This window comes from Lycorma delicatula, chromosome 9 (assembly GCF_047948215.1).
Source record: "Lycorma delicatula isolate Av1 chromosome 9, ASM4794821v1, whole genome shotgun sequence".
In the NCBI taxonomy this organism is placed as follows: domain Eukaryota; kingdom Metazoa; phylum Arthropoda; class Insecta; order Hemiptera; family Fulgoridae; genus Lycorma; species Lycorma delicatula.
The window spans coordinates 5,421,028-5,436,032 of record NC_134463.1 but is presented as its reverse complement, the minus strand read 5'-3'; positions in this window follow the sequence as shown (position 1 = coordinate 5,436,032).

The window sequence follows — 15,005 nt, the reverse complement described above, 5'->3', positions numbered from 1 at the left end:
TTATTAGTCAAAATGACTAATAAATGCGGAAATTTTACCATCAAAAACTTTAGAGCAGTTTATCCTGAGAAATTTGATGTAAAAGTCTAAGAAAAACAAAAAAAATTTCAATTTTTTACTTAATAAATAAATATATTATATTGGTTACAGATGCTAGATTTTTGTCCTTACCTATCATAAATGTTCCACCCAAAGTGTTTTCATCTTATCTTCAACCGTCCCGTTTAAATTTTTTCTGGCTACCATTAACATACAATAGAAGACAACAATACAAAATATACTGTCACTGATTATGTCGACAGATGACTCAAAAAGTAAGTAAAATATTTATTATGAAATAGAACGAAGAATGTCAGATGTCTGAGATTCTCTACTTTTGTTAAAGCTCTAATATTATTAGGGAATGAAGTTCTGCATTATTATAATTATTTTTAACATTTTTCAAATTTTTATTAAGAACTTATTTTTTAATTTATGATTTATGAAAAAAAACTTGGAAAAATCAATATTCTGATTATAACATATGTTATTACTATTATTATTATATTTAGTTCACAAATAAACATGTTTTTATTCTTTTTCTCAAGATATGATTTCAAATCATTTTTAACCAACTTTAAAAGAGGAGGTTATTTATTTGACCTGTATATATTTGTTATGTTTGTTCACGCATAATATTTTTCAAATCCGATTGAAATAAATCTTGTTGGAATCAACGTAGCTGATTTTTGCGGTGGTACAATATAGCTGAAAAAAGTTTTTAAACATAAAAAATGGGTCTGAAAATTGACAAAAAATTCTTTTCACTGTCTGGCAGACAGTGACCTGCCACCCGTGGGTTGTGATGGACGGCCTTCTGATTTAGGTATGTTACTGTTCAGAAGTATCTGAGTGTTATCCTTAATGAGAGGCTTCAATTCAAGGAGCACCTCCAGTTTGTTGTAAAGAAGGCCATCGATGCCTTCTTTGGTGTCCATAGAGTCATCCATCCTGATTGGGGGTTGGATTATCGTACTATATGTATTCTTTACAGAGGTGTCTGTGAGGCCAGTGTTGTACACTGCGCCTGTCTGGGCTTATTTGCAATTCCAATGTTATAGGGGCATTCTTTTGCGAGCCCAGTGTCTTCAGTCTCTGTGATCACTGGCATTAAACCCATTGACATTCTAGCTACGGAACATAGCAAGCGGTACATTTCTAAGAAGGAAGGCCTTCTTACTTCTGGGTATATGCGAGAAATTTAAGACCAAGGTTTTGATTCTTAGCAGGCTAGGTGGAATGATTCTTCTACTGGTCGATATCTTTCCAAATGTTAGGGAGCTGCGCGAATTAGTTGGGTTTCCCCCAATCGGTATACAACTCAGTTCCTTTCAGGACATGGTGCCTTCAGGAATAGTTTGGTTTGGTTGACTCCAGCTTGTGTCTGGACTGTAGGGTTGATGAAACTGTGGGCCATGTCCTTTATGTTTGTCCCCAGTATGAGGCTGAACGTACCAGAGTTGGGGAACTCGAGAGAGTGGACTCCTTCTTTGATGTGCATGTCAACTAGAAGACTCGCAGAGAATGGGCAATTGTGCCTGGCTTCCTTCAATTCCTAGTCCTGAGCAGGACAGCTGAAGGAGTATAGTAAGGGACCTCGGGTGGTTAGGGACCGCCTGGGCAGTTGATTGGCCAAAGGTAGGGGTATTGGCGTCGAACTGTGGTTAGATAAAGTTGTGATTATTTGAATGTTATCTACTGGCGGAACGGCGACTGCACTGCCGAGGGCATGGGTTCCCATTCACCGTGAGGTGTAGCGCCGTATTGCCGAAGGCAATTGGAACAAGCACACGGCACTGTCGGCGGGATGGCAACTGCACTGCCGAGGGCATGAATCCCATGCAGCCGTGATGTATAGCGGCATCTCGACGATGGTTGAAAGTAAATGCCATGCGGGACTCTGCGATGGAACTGAGTGGGAGTAGGAGGTCTGTCCGCCTCTCCCTTGTAGATTAGACCCGGGTCTGTAAATTAACCTAAGTCAGGGGTATGAACTGAAGTTGAGTTCACTAAGGGAACTAGAACTAGATTTCGTTGTTACGAACTACATTTTTGGTGGTATGTTGTTAATTTGCCTCAAATTTCGAGACATTTACTAGAAATTGGCTCAATAAAAATGGAACTATGAGCGGTGTTCGTGCTTCCGCGAACTCTTAGCTAGTTCAGAGAGCAACAGTGTAGAACGTTCAAGATGTCCGGACGAGACCTACAGCGAAGGCAAAAGCCGAGTTTAAAAATCGCCGATGTAAATGTCTACCGTGGCATTTACATCGGTGGCATCCCAACGAAGCCTGGCTTATTACTATGAGATGTAAAAAGTTAGAGGGCGAAAGACGACTCCAGTTCAAGCCCATCAGGATTAGGAAGGGAGGGGGCTGTGGCGACCGGAAGCGTCACAAGGCGGGTGTCTTCCCCTACGGGGTTGGGATGTCTGGCGGACAGGGACAGTGGAAATCCTGATATTGTATATGTATGCATCACACTAGATGATCCTCTATGGTCTTCGGTCTAGACAGGTAATGTGAGTTTCTGCACAAGACACGTAGCTCCGTTAATAAAATCATAAAAATCGAGATATCTCGTCTTAAACATTTCAGACTAAATATAAATTATTTATAATGTACAGCATCGGTAGGGACAGTGGGAATCTTATAATTATATATACGTGCATCACATTACGTGTTATTTGCGGTCTCTCGCAAGGTCGAATAACTAAGGTAATCATCTAAACTTCTGACTCGACTTAGAACAATATAAAATTGTCCTTTTGCAAATACCTTTTTTTCCTAAATTTACTACGGCTCGGTTTAGTGTTGTACCTTGTGATATGTGCACTGTTACATCTAGCTTAAAATTAAAGGTAGCATACATCCTTTAGTAGCTTAAAACGTTGTACTTACTGGTGTAATAGGTACACAGCCACCTTCATTTTTATTTTTGTAACTACTGTTTTGTCATCGAATTTTATTTACACAGCTTTTAGTAACTCACCTCTTTGCAGTTGCTCTCTTCGTAGGGCAGTCCATTTGAATTTCTTTACGATTTCCATAGCGCCGTTAACTAACCAATCAGAAATCAATGTATTACACTTTATGATAACTCTTGAACCCTCTGCCGATTTACACTATGCAGCAGGCCACCACAATAATATTCCCGGGGGGAGTTTTCCCACATGTTGCAGCTTCTTGTGATCTGTTTGTTTTTATACGAGTATCACATCAGTCATTGTACGATTATATTCATCAATTAATTTAATAGTCGGGAATATTCTAACAGCATTTTCTATTGCAAATTGTTGAGGTACCCTCCTTTCGCAAAGCATTTTCCATCGGCCGGTTGTAACTTAGCCAAACCGCAACTTATTTAATAAATCAATGAACTCCATGTCATTTCTTTGCCTCTTGTTTATTGTTAGCTCACAAAATGAAAACTGATGTATTTCTACTTCATACCAAGGAGGTTGAGCAAAATACCAATGCCTTTTCATCGGAGGCAGCTGCATTATATCACTAAAAAGGAGCGCATTAACTCCGCCGAATAACTTATCGTTATTAATTAGAAACAGTAAATTATGAAATAATTATTTTAAAAAACAAATGACATCAAAAAGTAAGAAATAATTCCATCCAAATACTTAATTCCTTAGATACGTTTTTGAATCTGTACCAAAATACATGATCATACTTATGTGTTACATGGATGGACCTGTAGATGGCGTATATAAAAAGTCGTAATAATCGCAAACGGAAAGGAATCAAAGCACGTAAATATGAATTCCACTGATGTAATATCGGTGTTGGTTTTTACGAAGTATACGTCTATAGTACTGTAGAACAAATTTATATTAGATCTAACAATTACTTTTGTAGAAACAGGCGCCGATTCAAAAAAATCTGACAACACAATTGTAGTACTTTCCCGTCACGCAGCTATTTATAAATAAAATATAATTAATATAAATTCCTGAAATATTAAAAAAATCCCGCGTTTCAATTACAAAATAATAATACTGGCCTGAAGTTAAAACCGCAAATTTCAAATGTGGTATTACTGAAAAAAAGCTTCTATTTCAACAACTTTAAAAAATATTGAAATCATTTTCAGCGCCCTTGAAAATGTGTAAATTGATACCTCACATGACCATGTTTGTTACTTTTTGTGAGAATTCCAAAGAGGGATTTAAAGTCACTTTTATAAAAAATCTTTTTTTAAAGCAATCTTGATTGCAATAAAAAAGGGAAACAAGAAACATTTTTAAACTTACCATCTGTTAAAGATAATAATTTCAGTTGCTGTTTTTTAAGATGCGTTCTTAAAAACAGCAATTGCAATTATTGTTTTTAACCATGGCATATCCTACTTTAGATGGAACTTACATTTACTTTACATTTTAGTTTGAAATATCAGGAAAACGTAATTTTTGCCTTTTTTTAATCAGCCATCGCCTTCCTAGACCACCTGAATGCCCCCAATTTTCTGTGGGCCTTCAACCTCTCCCTTTAAAGGCCTCCAGCGCCCGCAAAGGGCATTATCGCCCACTTTGAGAACGAATGGTCTACAGACTCGCCCCTTCACATTTTAAGTTGAAAATTTAATGGCATCCATGCCCAATACGTTGAAGTAATCTGTTAAGTTTGGTCAAAATCGGTACTGGAGTTAAAAGGTGATTTAAAGGCTAACACCGAACACACCTACATGCGAACATTAACATCCGGTAAATTTCAGTTCAGTTTTCACATTCCTTAGGTGTCGAAACGTCTAGATCTGAAATATATGCTCAAGTTGGACTGATCTATTAAACGAGAGGCACATATGACATAAAATAATAACGAATAACATATCGGGTAAAGAATCAAACTCGCTCCAGCAGCGTCGAAAGCTGCAAGCGATTGATAAATTAAAAAAAAAAGTACCATTGAGGCGATTTTCTGCTGTAATTTTAAAGACTTTGTATTATTGGGATGATATTGGTAAATAGTTTTGAAACAGAGTATTTTTAGTTTTGAATTTCTGAGTCTTTTATCAAAAAATACATTTTCTGGCGAATATTTTGTTTAGATATTTCTTAATACTTAATACCATTTTTATGACTTCGCCTTAAAATCATATCAAGATCATGCTGGAAAAGAATGAAATCAAAAAGGATCAATCGATAAATCGTAATATCAACTCCACACATCTGAGGCAACTACGGAGGTCGTTGAGTAATAATAAAAATTACAGGGCCTTTACTTCCTTGGGAGATCCCGAAGGACTATAAATAGATTCATTATTCAAATAAGATATATCAGATGTACATGTGACAAGATTAGTAATTGTAGAGTAGTTCGGGGGGAACCCCAAACTACTCTACAGACTTCCCAGGTGCCATTCTCGGAACAACCGCCCGTGCATATCACTCCTGTCAACTCCTCCAATAATTCCAATCCTCATCCCGGCTAATTGTTTAAATGGAGGGATGCCCAAAATGACTAACACTGCCTCAGTCGAAACTGAAGAGTATGTCAAAACGATGCGGTGGGCAATCTGCCTCTGCACACCCTCCAGTACCCGCCGATTTCGATCGCACCCTAGAGCTTTCGACCAAACAATGACCCCATATAGTAGTACAGAATTGATCACATTGGTCTTTTTGGATGACCGGGGGCCATCCACATTGCCCAGAAGCCTATTCAGTACTCGCACCATCGTCCCTCCACGATCAGGTGTCTCTCGCACGTGTACGAAAAACGTATGTCGTTGTTCCAGTCCCCAAAATACGTCACTGACTCCACCTGGGGTACTAAGGCTCCACCAACCATGATCTGGATCGGAGAAAGAGGATAGCCAGCCCAGACAGGTGAATGATGTCTTCTCAGAAGACAAGGTTTAGCCCCCTATCCATCAACCAATGTTGCACTAGGTTGATAGCTTCATTTGCCACTGTTGCTACATCGTCTACAGCCCTCGCCCATACTGCCAATGCCAGATCGTCAGCAAAGGCCACCAGTACAACACCTCTAGGATACCTCAGCCGGAGCATCCCATCAAACATCAGACTAAGTACTGACCCTGAGGTACTCCACACTTGACCGGAAAAGAGAGCTGTGAGTCCATTGATTTCTATTGTTAATCAATATTAACTGTACTGACTGGTTTAATGTACCAGTATAAAATGAAATTGTTGAAGTAGAAAACTTCTCTCTTAATGAAGATAATGATGATGGTAATAAATTAATTGCATTTTTTCTAACCAGACTGTAATATATTCCACATCTTAATACCTAGTTTCTTTAGAAGCCATATAAATTATTCATATTGTAATGGTGATGAAATGAGATTTACATTTTATAAAATAATAACTTTGTTATAATTCTAATTTCTTGGAAGTATAATTTCAAAAATTCTTTTTACAACTATAATTCAGTTCCTTGCTTAATAAAGAGCAACGTTTAGTATTCACTATATTGTAGATCTGAAAAGGATGTTTGGAAGTACATTTCCAGAAATTTTAAAAAGTGTATTATAATTAATATTATTACATAAAATTTGTTGATTCCTTAAGTGGATATAAAATGATTCTCCTACTGGGTACATGCAATATAAATATACTAAAAAAACAGGAACTGATACACACATTTGTTGCTTTATGTTACCTAAATAGTCTTATTTGTGACTATGATGTATGTCATCTGAAGTACAAGTGGACAGGAGAGTCGTTTTCTTGCGGAGAAAACTTCACTTACAGCAGTGTCAGCCTTAGCGTTTTTGCCACCAAAGGCAAACTCAAGAAACGCCCCTTCAGATAAACTTAAACTTAAAAAAAGAAAACACAGAATTATAAAACAACAACTAGAAAGATGACATATAACTGAATTAAAACAATAAAATTAATATAGATCTACAGAAAATTGTTTTATTGAAAAACAAAATTTACATTTTTAACGAGCTAGCAACAATGAACTTACAACTAAAACTAGTACATACTATTTTCAAAGATAATTTAAATACACTTTTAAAACAATAAACAAAACTAGTTTAATGTCATTATGCTAATAGTAAATAATACCATTATTTCCTAGATTCAAATAATTGAAGTATATTTTGCTGGGTTGTGTTTATTATTATCTTTGTGCTCTAATTCAGGCAGTTTTGCCGCCATCGTCAGTTGCCTACTGCCAAGGGTTGGCTCTGTTTACAGCCTGTCATATGGAGTGAAGTGACACAGAGATGAACATTCGTACATTTCAGTGGTTTGCCAAAGCACAACTGTATGTTTGGTTTGGTGAAAAAGGGAAAAGGAAGTTACTTCATTCCATTTTTGCTAGTAAGCTGGGCATGGGATGCTTGTTATATTAAGAATGGCTAGTTTAGGAAGTTATTTGTATTTAAGGTTAGTTGATATAAAACCTTTTTGATTATAGCACTTAACAAACAATTCATAAAATTGTAACTTCCTTATTTAAATGCCTCACAAAAATATTGTCCATTTTGGAGAGAGGTGTTTTAGATTAATTAAAATGGTTATATTTTGTTTAACTTTATTTTTAATTTAAAACATTTTCAGCTAAACTATACTTTAGTTTTGTGCTTTATCTATTTTATTGTTGTCTGTGGTTAACAATGTACAAACATTTTACAAACAAACAATAAGAAAATATAACTACTTGTATTTAACAGTAAATGTTGTGCATGTTCAAAACATTAATTAAAAAAAAAATTACACTTCATTTTATTTCATCAAAATCTGAAAATTTTATGCTCAGTTCACACTTTGTACACTTTCATTAATATTAACATTCAGAATAAATTTATACACTTTTTTATCATGTGGGTGTACAAACACAGGAGATAAATCTTTCAGTACATTACACCTACTGGAAGATTACCAAAACAATCTGCAGAAAGTAAGAGAAGGACAAATATTAATTACAAAAGCACAAAATGTTTCAATTACAAACAGAAACAGAAACATACATAAACCCAGCTCATGTGATGCCAGGAACGGAATAGTTTCTGTACTTATTGAAAAAGTGCATAAAGTTCTTTAAAAAAATTCCTTCTTGCAAAAAAATTAGAATTTTACCAAGGATCCAACACTATAGTATACTAAAAAAAGTATACCTAGTTTATTAAGTAGACATTTTTGTGTTCGAATACACTATATCTGTAAAAACCATTCTTTATATTAACTTTTTATACTAATTCTGTTAAATAAGAAAAATTTACTTTTCATTTTTCTACTGAATATAGTAGTAAAAATAAAGAGAGTAACCATAATGTTATGTATGAGGTAATAGATCCTTAGTAGAAATTGACTTTGAGCTGATAAATAACTCCTTATTTTTTATTTTAAAATTACAAATTGTTACAAAACTGTTTAAAGTCATTGTACTTTGATTCAATCTTTACCAAAAATGTAGCAATTTCCTATCAGCAATCGTATGCAAGAGTATTTTAGACTCTTCTTCCTTAGATGAAAAGTAAAGTAAGATTTTATTAAACCCTTCTCCTCCTTTGTGTCTGTATAATTAATCAGAGTTACTAATTGCATTACAGCTGAATGATTTTTATACAACCATAGACTAAAATGTATCAAACCAGTAAAGGAAAAAATTGTGAAATCAGCTGAAAGGATTAAAATCGTAGTTTTCAGGTTCATTATGGAAGAAAGTTTTTTGTAGTAAATATGTTAACAGACAGTTGTCATGATCAAACTGTGACAATCAATTTTTACAAGTAACAATAAGATCACTTGATTCAGTACTTTATACTGTTGATGGATAAATGGATTTAGATACTTCTTTATAAACTGAAAAGTTTCCAGGTATCAGTAGGATAAAAAGTTTTTGTTCTAATGAATCAATTTTATAAAACCCTAAAGTCTGCAGAGTCAGTTATTAAGTGATACAGGACATTACTATAACAATTGAATTTTCAATAAACAAAATTTCTGTGTTGTGACAGCTCCTAGTGGTTTACTCGGCTCCATACAATTCACACAACTCCTGGCAGTTCACTCTGCTACATATAGCACACAGCTCCTAATGGTTCACTTGACTCCATACACACTATATAAGCTGGCTGGCTCCTCACTACAATCAGGCAGTCTTGGTCCATCATTTGAAGACTCATTTTGTCTTGTTACAACTCATCATTCATCATCGATATATATTTGTGAATTACGCAAACAAAAGCTATAATAAATATAATTTCTATTCATAATTAATTCAAGGTTTTTTAATTTAAATAAATGAACCAGCACATAATCAACTAGATGAATAATTCAACCTAATCGTGGTACTTCACCAAGGTGGCAATTATTCAACACCCATGCATCAAATAAACCCAAAACAACCTGATCAAAGACCTTTTCAGGTAACGTCTCATCATCCTAAATTATATGACAATACTTTTTTGAAAAATATAATATATAAATTGTAACCACTATTAACATTTTTTTATATTACATTGAAGATTTTCCCTTTTTGGGAAAATTAGGATCTCTGAACAGATTTAATTCCAGCAATAGAGAGCTATTAATAATATTGCTGCAGAGATAAACCACTGTGAGATGCTTTTCAGCCATTTTCTCACAAATTTTTTTCTTTATTCCTTGACCAAATTTTCTGAAGATTTAAGACACAAGTTTATCCCATCAGACTTTAATTTTGATATTAAAGTATTATGAACCTTATCTGGAGAACTATCACATAGCAACATATTCATGCAATATTTAGATCATATTTAAACCCATTCGCCACCAATTGGTGGAGAAGCATCATTCAAGAAATTTTCAAGGCAGGTAGATTAAACTAATTGTTAGCCATTTTTTAATAAACATTGATTTATGGACTAACGTTTGATTTTGTGCCTCCAAAAATTGAATTTTTCTTATCAGATCAATTTGTAATTGAACTGAATTTTAAATTTCACTTATTGTAACTAGATAAGCTTATCTAAGTCATGTTCTGTATTTTTTTTATCATTTAATGAAAATTAAAAAATGCTATTAAAATATAAAACCAATAATTTAAAACATTTGGGATAGAAAGTTTTGGAAGGGTTTGGGATAGAAGTTAAAAGATTACCAGATAAAAGAAAAAAATTTGTCACAGGAAGTTTAGTAATATTTATTGCCAACTATTCTATCAATACATCAAGTTACAAAATTTTCTTCATTGATAGGTCATCCAAATAAACAAATTGGATCCATTAAGTAGCTCAAAAAGGGCATACCTGCTCCCAAACAACCCACACCAGATCTAATAGAAAAAATGGAGTATGAAATATTTTCCTGTTCGCTTCTTCACCAAATAGAATATCGCTTGCATATCAGTGTACAATACCTTAAAAAATACAGACAATATTCAAGGGTGAAAATAAGAAGTTCATTCTGTGTAATGTATCTACTTGTATCTCAGATGCTCAAAATGGTGTAATAACCATAAAAAAACTTCAAACAGAGTTGCCTTTCAGTGGGAAAGTAATTGTTGTTCATTTAGTGGTATTTATTAAATAAATCCTTTGTGCATTTTCAGTTTTTTCCTCTTTTTATAACTACTAGTTTATAAAATACTGAGATTTAATTATTTTTATATTTTTTCAATTATTATTTAACAAGATTAGAACCTCCATTAACATATTTTTCCTTTACTGAGTAAAGGCATATATATAATAGATGACTTTTATCACAACACAAAGGGGTATATTAATTTATTACATTTACTTTACATATCCCACATTATTTTAGCTGTGATGCATGTAAATATTTGGTACAAGTGAGACTAGTGCTTTCTTTGAGAGTAATAACGTTTACTGTTTTACTATTGTTTTGACATTTATATATATATGAAAAGCACATTATAAAAAAGATGCACAAATCAGAATGATTTTTTGTGAGTAATGATGCTTGCTTACTATACTACTAGTCCCAGCTTGTAAAGAAGATAAATCAACCACTTTACTCCTAAATATTGCATGGGATGAGTAGAGTGCTCTTAGCTATGTAGTTTGTTAATGAAAGTTATAGCCCAACTGTAAGTGGGCTTCTGGCCTATTATAATATAATAGTTTCTTAAAATAAAAATGAACAGTCTGTATCTATGGTGATGTGTAATGACTTCATGTTAAAATTAGAATAATATTTATTTTGATATAACAAAATTTTCGAGTGAAATCACATTTCTTCTGAAAAATTAATGTATCTAGGATATAAATAAGGTATTAATTACTTATTTATTAATTATTTGGCTACTTGTGCAACTCATGTGTATGTATTCAAGAACTTCTAAGCTTTATTCAACAATTCTTTTATGTCAAATTTTTTTCTCTGAATCAATTTTTAAAGTTATCTACTCCAGCAGAATATAGCTACCCATAATACTGTTAGCCATAGAGTTTATTTTAAATATGAAAATTGTTATAAAATCACTGATCTCGATGATGGAGTAGTCAGAATTAAATTTTTCAAATGCTACTTATCATCCACCAGAGTACTGTTATTTTTTCTGTTTAGCCTCCCAAACCAACATAAGGTATTACTTCAGAGTATGAAATGTATGAATGTAAATGAAGTGTAGTCTTGTACAGTCTCAGGTTAACCGTTCCTGAGATGTGTGGTTTATTGAAACCCAACCACCAAAGAACACCAGTATATACTTAGATCGTATATACTGGTGTTCAAATCTGTATAAAAGTAACTGCCTTTACTAGGAATTAAACCTTACAACTCTCGACTTTGAAATCAGCTGATTTGCAATGACAAGTTTAACCACTAGACCAACCTGGTAGGGTAAGGTTCAAATCCTAGTTAAGGCAGTTACTTTTATACAGATTTCAATACTAGATCGTGGATGCCGGTGTTCTTTGGTGGTTGGGTTTCAATTGACCTCACATTTCAGGAGTGGTTGACCTGAGACTGTACAAGATTAAACTTCCTTTACATTCATACAAATCATCCTCTGAATACCTCTAATACCTTATGGTGGTTCTGGACGCTAAACAGAAAAAGAGAGAGATTGGTCATCAGCTTGTTGCTGCTGCATGAATAAACAAATATTAGATATACATGGATTTCTTTAGGGAAGGATTCTATTATATAAACCTACCTAAAGTGCTTTTCATTTTACTTCTTAGTAATATGCTGGACAGGAACTCTTTGAATTACAAAACTGTTATTTTAAGTGATGTAGAATTAATACTATATTCAATTATAATATTCAAATAAGTGCATATATCCCTATGATTTGTTGTTATTTACATGTCAAATTAATTTAAAACCTTTTTGAGATTTAAATTTAAAACTTTTATTATACCCTTGATAATTTGAAATAAATAAATTGTAATTTTCCTGCATAAGAGACATTGCTTTCTAAATGAAAATAACATAAACTTTCGTACAATGACATGGGCACTCTCCAACATTTTATTGATGGAGAATATTTTTAAATAGAAAATGTCAAAATTTTGGTACTAAGTAAATCACTAAGATGTGTTAGTGACATTATTAATGAATGTGAATAGAAATATTTTAATTCACACATTAGTTACTGAAATCATTAGGTACATTGAGAGTTACTTAAATTTTTCAGACCCTAGCATAGTATTAAATCCCCTGTAACCTTTTGTGTAATGGAAAATAATTTAAAAAAAATTAGAACACAGCCCTTGCTGAAGAAAGTATGTGTGATAATGTAGAATCCAATAAATAATTTGAACATTTTTGAAAATTCAGATTCAAATGTAAGGAAAAAGGGTTAGTTATGTACAAGAATCTGGTAGAAGTTGTAAGAATAAAAAATGAAGAAAGGCAAGCTCTGATTCAGAAAGGAGCAAGACAAAGATGGAGTTTGTCCCTATTGTTTTTCAACTTACATATATAATATTATAATAAATAATATTATACTTGGAGAGTAATTCAATTTGAAAATAAATAAGATAAAAACAAAGGAAATATGAGTGGGGAATTAGAAATTAGATATTAATACATGAGAAGTGGGAGAATGTTATTTTGATAGTCAAAGAATGGATGAAATAATCTGATATAAAAGCATGTAGGCTTTTCTCCTAGGCAAGAAGTGTTTCATGAAAAAAAATAAATCTGCTAATATCAAATATAGATCTAAGAATTAAAATGAAAATATATGAGAAAATATTTGTGTTTGTTGTACTGTATGGTGATGAAACGTGAATATTTTGAAAATTATGAAGTTGTTCAGAAAATAATCAAACATTTTTAATTATGTGCCAATGGAGATATTTAGTGACGTGCAGTTGGCAGCATTGTTTTCCACATAACTTCTTCTGTACACCTTCTCTGGGTTTACAACATTCAGACAAAAGTTCACTTTTTGCAAAGGATCTCCACGCCCCAAGAAAGCATGTCACTCTCGTTTCAATGTCAAAGTGATGCTCTCTGTTTTTTCTATTTTAATGAAATTGTGCATTTTGAATTCTTGTCTCAAGGTGAAATATTGAACTGTGCATTCTAATCAAGGTGTTTTACAATGGTTATGTGAAAAAATCTGCAAAAAAAAACAGAGTCGAGCCAAGACAACGCATGGTTCCTTCACCACGACAATGTGCCCATACACTCAGCTTTTTCAGTTTGTAATTTTTGTGCCAAAGATCAGATGACTGTCCTTAGCCACTCTACTCACCAGTCCTGCCTACTTGCGATTTTTTCTTATCAAACTTAAAATCTATGATGAAAGGATGTCATTTTGAGACTGTTGCTGATATTCTATCATGGACAGCAAATCCGTCATGGACCTTAAAGGCCATTTCAAATGAAGCTATCCAGGTCTGCTTCACGATTAGAAACATCGCTGGGAAAAGTGTGAGAATAGTGGAGGGGAATACTTTGAAGGGGACAAGGACCAATAATCTGTAAAATTAATAAGGATTAAAAAAAATAAAGTTCGGTTATTTTCTAAACAGACCTCATAGGTTGGCTAATAAAATTTTAAATGAAGAGGTTTTAAGACAAATAGGAGATAAAAGAAATTTGTGAGAATGAAAAATCCTGTAACAAAACATGTACAGGGTTGGTGAGCCATATATTAAGATACCCTGGATTTATTATTTAGTTAATAAAGAGATATATAGAAATTAAAAACTACAGAGTGACCCAAATTGAAATGTATAAAATATATAGTTAAGAATGCAGGATGTATGAAATGTACCAAGCTTGTAGGTTATTACAAAATATAAAAGAAGAAAAATTAACATCAGACCAGTCAATTGGCTGAGAGTAAAAAAAAAAATGTTTGTGTAAACATTTTCATGTGTAGCATGTAATAAAGAATATATGCTGTAACATAAAAACATTTTATGTTAAATTTCCATTTGAATGAAGTTCACATCAAATGTTCACAGAAGCTTATGACATTTAAAAATTAAATCTGACAGTCTTCACTTCCTCCCCTCCATCTTTACCTTAAATTTCTGCATCTTCTTACAGTACTTTTTCAGAATCACCTCTTTGACTATTTCTTTATCAATAGAGTAGTATTCACCTACCATTATTCAACCATTAAGCAGAATTTATTTATTTTAATGCACTTGCTTTAATTTGTATTGTTTTGTAATATGTCTCAGCTCTCAGAAATTCTGGAATATTTAAATATTCCTCAACATAAGTTATTCAGTTACTTCAGGTATTATAAGAGCATGGAAATGGTTAAGATATTTTAATGCATTCCATAGATTTTTTAATTGAAACATTTAGTTTTAGAACCATCATATAACTATGTTTTATGAAATGGATTTAAAACTTTTAATTATCTCTCTACCCATTGGTTGCAGTAAGATAGTAATACTTCATTAATTTTCATTTCTTCTACTCCCAAAGATTCTGGGCGCTGTAGGTCTGAGCTGCTAAAACTTCCATGATGGTAAAACTAGTTCATATTTTTTTTTAACTAGTTCATCAAAAAGAACTGAAAGAAGTTTAACTGAAGAAGTTTAAAAATAGGGCAATCTTT